Consider the following 6,611-nt stretch of genomic DNA (forward strand, 5'->3'; position numbering starts at 1 on the left):
CTGTTGTATCCCCAAAGATTATCACGGGTTAAAATGTGGTACATGAGTCAATTCTTAATTATATTTCCTAAGAGATTTGATTATTGAAAATCCTAAACTTAATTTACTCGTTTTTCTAGACTCAAAGTGACCTTCTTGGTGGCAATAATGAGCTTCTTTCTTTTGATTGGAAACCTTTCTAGATAGCTTTTAATAACAAATACATTCGCTTGATCTTAATACTTCAATTACAAACAACTTTTAAAACATAATCAATCCATATAACTTTTATCACGTATTATCTAACACAAAAGAATATATATTATTTAAGATGAAAGTTAAAAAAAATAGACTTTTAAAAACTCAAAACATGATATTTTTAATAGGAGATCAGATGAATTAATTAACTATGGAATAGTAGCTAAAGAGTAAATTGATTTAAAACGCTTAAGTTGAGGGATTCACTTTGCAATATTGCAAAACTTGGAAATTCGAATGAGATTAGTCAACGAAATTTGATATCTAAAACCGACTATACGAGTGTAATTTTGGTGTATCCCTTATCAAATCTTGCTAACATATGTGCTAGGTTTACATTCCAAATATAACAACCCTAACAAACTTTCTTATGTGTATGATATATATATATATATATATATATATAAATCCTAAAGATTAAATCGAGTGAGTTTTTTGGTTATAGACTCTTAATTGCAGTTCGATTTTTATTATTGTTGTTGTTCGAGTTTGATCAACAAATTTATTCAAGTTACGTACGTACATGCATTATGTATTGAATTCTAACTTTTAGTATATATTTTGTTGGTAATTACTTAACCGGCCTCCTATTGATCTTGGCGCGTGGTTCGAAACTATTAATTAATTAATTAATTAATTAATTAGTTGTTATCAATTATAAGAACCGTGGATCGATATCATGTTTTCCACTTATATTCATAAACAAAATCAAGGAGTATTGATACTTGTATAATTAAATTAGTTATGTGAAATATTGTTTGCAAAGGTTAATTTGTTAAAAGCCAACTAAGTCGTTTAGGGTTTGAAACAAATACGTACGGCCCTTTAGGGCATTGCCTGGAGTCGAATCGGCGTAGACGTATCCGCGTGGGGTTGTTAGCCATTTATCCGTTGCTACCTTAAAAAAAAAGGGTTGTCCTAGTTGGTTTAAAAGTTTTGGTTATTAATTACTCGTACTACTTAATTAGAGCCATTATTAGTTGTTATATAAGTAGGCTTGGAAATATATATATAGCTAGCTGGTACTCATCAAGTGAATAAAGATATGTATATATAAATTAAAAGCAAGAGATTTGTTAAGTCGGTCTTAAGAATGCTTAGTTAATGAATATATATATACTTGAGTTATTGTTGGATCTATTGATTAATATATTGTACGTGTTTGATGATGATCTAGTCAATTCATCGATCAGCTGGACCGATGGAGGCGGGTTTGCTGAAACATTAGTTGATCTTGAAAACGTTGCTAAGCTGGAAAATATGATCACCGTTTCACGCCAAATACCTACCACCGAATTTATTGACATGTCTATCGACTATATATGCTAGAGATAAGAAGGTACGTACACTATATATATACCCGGTTTCAGTTTTATGGTTAATACATGCCTAGCTTCCTGAATACATGCATTTGTTTTAGACTTAATTTTAACATATATGTTGATATATATTGGAATATTTGCAGAAAACTGTAAAATCTGAAATGGATTCGGTTATGAGCCTTATGCGGGAAGTGGAACGTTCGGAGAGAGCTGCCGAACAAGCAAAACAGCTATCCGAAGAATATAGCTCGTGCAAGTGAATGACCTTAAACGGGCAGCACAACGTGCAAAGGAAAAAAATAACATGGTCGTTGCACATAACATAATTAATTTTCTACAAAACTAACATAGAGATATTAATTATTATGCAAATTAATCGTATGCTGCTTGTTTGATTTGGATGTGTTTCTATTTATTTTACTTTTCCGGGTTTTTAATTTTCAGCGTGCTAAATGCAGACAAGGCTGCTTTAGCTACTGCAATGAAGGAAACTCAACTTCGTGTTTTGGATGTACTAAATAAAGGAAACGGATACCTTTTAGATCTTGATGAGGTAATACCAGCTTTATTTTACTTTCTGTACGTACGTAGATAAATTTCGATCAAGTAGCTAGTACGTACTTATATTCAATTGAGAATTTGAGATTGTGCATATATTGGGTATACATGTTACTTACTAGTATTAAAATCGATCTCTTAATTAGATGCTGCGTAAATCCCTCAATAAAAGATTAGATTCAGCTCTGTTGAAAAAAGAAGCAGCGGATAAACTGAAGTTAGAAACGGAAGCATCGTTGGCTTACCAAAAAAGCCAACTGGAAATGGCAGAAAAAGAGGCAAAAAGACTTGAACAAGAATCAATGGAGAATTATAAGGTAGTCATTTACATGAATATTGATCAATTCTAAAATAGTCATATGATGATGACTTATTTGACATAAAACTGCACTTTCGACTTTTTGTTTTTTTTCAATCACAGTTGCAGGATTTCCTGTTGGATCGTGGCCATGTAGTCGATTTGCTACAGTAAGTTGCAGCATAATGATGATTGTATACTAGTTAAACATATGAAATATATTAAAAGATGTTGATTATATATTTGATCTTTTTTGCAGAGAAGAGATACATGGTATACGACTGAACGTGGACCTACTAAAAGAGGAGCTTGAAGATCATATGGAAACCGAACAACTACCTTTGAGGCCAATAATACAAGGACCACTACTGAGGTACGGATGTGAATGTGGAAAGTGTACCGATGTATTGGAATGTGTCGAGGGAACAGGTGGAGCTACCAGAAACAGTATGATCAGATCTAACAGGATTTTGAAGCGGCTCGAAACCAATGACAAGTACAAGACTATGAAGAAATGGATCGAGCTAGGGAGAGATTGCGGAAGCAATTACTGAGTATGAACAAGCTGAACATTATACTCGTAATGCAGATGATTTTGTTAGGGATATTGTAGATGATATTTACGGATGTTGGGCATGATCATGTTGACATACATGGATGTGTGGAGGAGTCACACACAATGCAAATTGCAAGTCTAGGATTATTATGAATTTTTTTTTTGCGAAAGACATGGTGTAAGCAAATATGCCAATTTCAGATTGATGATGATTTCTGAATAAAACGATAACTAAAATGTTCCTTTAAATAGTTGAAGTCTTTACCTGTTGCTGCATTGCCCCATTCATAATAACATTTTGATTTTATTAAAAAAATAAATAAAAGAAATAGTAGTTAGACTTTATCAAATTTCTTTAAAGAAATTTTTGGAGGAGTAATTGATTTATAAAGTAATAGAAATATGCCCGCGCATTGTGGTGGTATGATGGTGACAAGACGGGCGGTGACGGCGGCGATGGTGAGGTTATTAATGTAAAAGTATTTGATGTAAAAAGTAGTAGTGTTATTATAAAAGTTAAGAGATATAAGTTGTAAATAATTTATTAAAGGTATTATATATTGAAATATTTAGGTGGTAATATGTAAATTAGTTAATAAATAAGAAGGATAGTTTTGGTAGAAGTTTTTTTTTTTTTTTTTTAAGAATTGATAAAAGTAACTAAGTTTTAATAAAACAAGTATTAAAGTAAAATAATTATATAAAGAAAATATTGATGGATCATTGATAATGATAAAATTTATATATGAAGATTCACATAACACAAATAAATGATGATTTTCTTTATGCACTATTATTTTGTCTTTATGCATGATTATTTTGAGAAACCTATAGTTTTATTTCCTAATTTTTAATAATTATTTAATTTTAATTATAGATTGATGTATAGATCCAACAAACTCATTTGAAAGATAAGTATTAAACCATGGGTAAAACTGTACAAGGACGTAATTTTGATATCATTTTTTCATAACTTTTATAGAAGAATAACTAGATTTAGACCCGTATTTAACACTGGACACGGGGTTTACGATATTATCAATATTAGATCTTCATACATTTAATTTATAAAATCTTATAATTTTGAAGATATACGGTTCTAAGTGTTATAATATGCAAGTTGTAGTACAATAATCGCATGCTCATCACTGTCATTATTAGCTAAGACATATTAATGAAATTGTTTAACGTAGTCATTCCACAAGACATATGCTACAATAATTTTCCTATTATAAAAGTTTTTGAAACCAGTTATACTCATAATGTAATATTATTATTAAAATATAGTTAAGAGTTAAAATATAACTATACTTGTAATCTTGTACTTGACATTCAAGTATATGTATGTGGTCATGATGCAGGCTCTTTTTTAATCACTTGTCTTATGATATCCTCTCAAGTTGATGGTTAAAAATAAATATAGATTAAGTGTTGAGGGCTAAAAAGTGTAAATTGTTGATGAAAAACAAAAAAGTATAAATTAATGAGACTTTTTCTACAAATTAATATAAATAATATTATAATAATATATTTGGATAATTATTATTAGGATTTTTAATTTATAGTTTATCTAAATGATGACATAAGCGAGAGTCAATTTGATAAAATTGAACGATTTGATTGGTTAATAAGTCATTAGTTCAACTGTTATATATTAAGATAAGGTTAAGATTAAGACGAGATTGCACATTTGTTCGTGTAAAGTAAAAAGACGTGATTGACTTAACCAAATATGGGTAAATTGATAAGGCCCCGAAATCCCGAATACAAAAAGGTTGATTTCAAATTTTGAACCTGTGAAAGGATTAGACCACATCAAGTCATCAACTATATATATCATCATCGTCTTTATTCTTTCATATCAATTTCTTCAAAAGTTTTTCTTTTATATATTTTTATTCTTTTATATTAATCATCGATCGATTGCAGGTATATATACATTTTGGTTCCACTTTTTGCTGTGCCAAAATAATATTTTACTCTTTTTTTTTTTTTAATCAATTGGAGGAATTATTGATTGTTTGTTGTATGACTTGTATCTATCAATTTATGTGTATATATATATATATACAGATATACATATGGATTTCGAGTTTGAAATGATTAACTATTCGACATTGCACGATACGATCACTGGTTTGTGTGAAGGTGTTGATACTAGCATTCAACATGTTACAGATAACAAGGTTATTTATACCCTTATTCTATTACTCGATCGATTATTACTACACTTTTGGAATAATTGTTTGTTAACATATCGGACATTATAGTCTAAGGCTATCGGATGTATTTTAACTTGGAAGAAGAATGTTTCTGTCGTGTGTATTCAAATTTCAAATAATGTTATTTCATATATCTAGTTGCACTTATAATGCAGACATCAATGTAAGCTGTGACGTGACATCCATATAAGTTGTGACATGACAAAAATACCACCGGATACATATTGTAACAATATTTGAAAGTTTAGTTCTCACCAGTAACGTTTAAAGCTGGACATAAAATTATATATATTTTGTTTTATAGTTAGGTACATTTCCAAGCACTTGGGGTGAACCTACTAATTGTTTCGGCATAGTTTAGGGCTTATTTTAGACTTTTAGGTGCTTAATTTGTTAGTACATTATAATTGCTTTATCATGCAGGGTAAAGTCTAAAACCAACTAGCCTACACTGCACTTTTGTTCTAAAATATGCAATGTATGTTATAACTTACTGTTAAAGCTATAACCATAAAACTTTCAAAATTTGTTTTTGAGTATAAGCAATACAGTAAGCTATTATCGCTCAATTAGTAAACTTGATTATTTGGCTTCTTTTAAAAAGAAAAAATTGATTCATATATGAGACATGCTAAATCATATCATTATATGGGCAATGATGTATAAAGTATAAACCGGTCATCATTACTCTCGCGATGATGTATAAACTGATCTGGGCAGCCTTGTTTTCGGTCATAGTGTAAGGAACAACCAAATAGTAGCGAAAAACATTAGAAACTTAGAATGCACACCATTAGGTGCAAAACCCCTTGAAGAAAACTCCAAAATACCAGCCAATAACATAAAAATTGCATTAATAGTCGAGTTTCTAGGCACAAGCTGTTTGATAAAAAAAACCTGAGAGAATTTCTATTTTATGGGCTACAATGATGTTGGATTTCGATGCTGAGGATTTATAGAGATGGTTGAGTGTTTTCAAAAGCATTGGTAGCTTGATAAATGGTGGTCTGCCGGAAATTGTCAGAGGGAAGTATGATTGTCTGGCCGACTGATGTGATATACTAGATGATAGATTTTCTGTCAATGGAGCGAAAATGAACCTGACAAAGGTTCATATTATGTTATTACCAAATAAACATCAATTACATTATCTATATGGTATTTTACATAGTACATTGTTTAACTTGGGACAAATGTGTAGATAAGTTGCCAAAATATGGAGTTTACCCTATAGTGTACCATATGAGTTTATAGATGGTATTTAATCTTATTGTAGTTTCTTGTAATGGATTAGGACTTGCTTGTTTAATTACATGATATATTATCTTATTGAATTAATTAGTTGTATCTTTTTTGTGATAGGTTATGCTTGCTTTAGGTGATTGTTGTAATAAGTTTTAAGTTTATGCGTTATCATT

Source organism: Erigeron canadensis, chromosome 3 (genome assembly GCF_010389155.1).
Source record: "Erigeron canadensis isolate Cc75 chromosome 3, C_canadensis_v1, whole genome shotgun sequence".
Taxonomy (NCBI): domain Eukaryota; kingdom Viridiplantae; phylum Streptophyta; class Magnoliopsida; order Asterales; family Asteraceae; genus Erigeron; species Erigeron canadensis.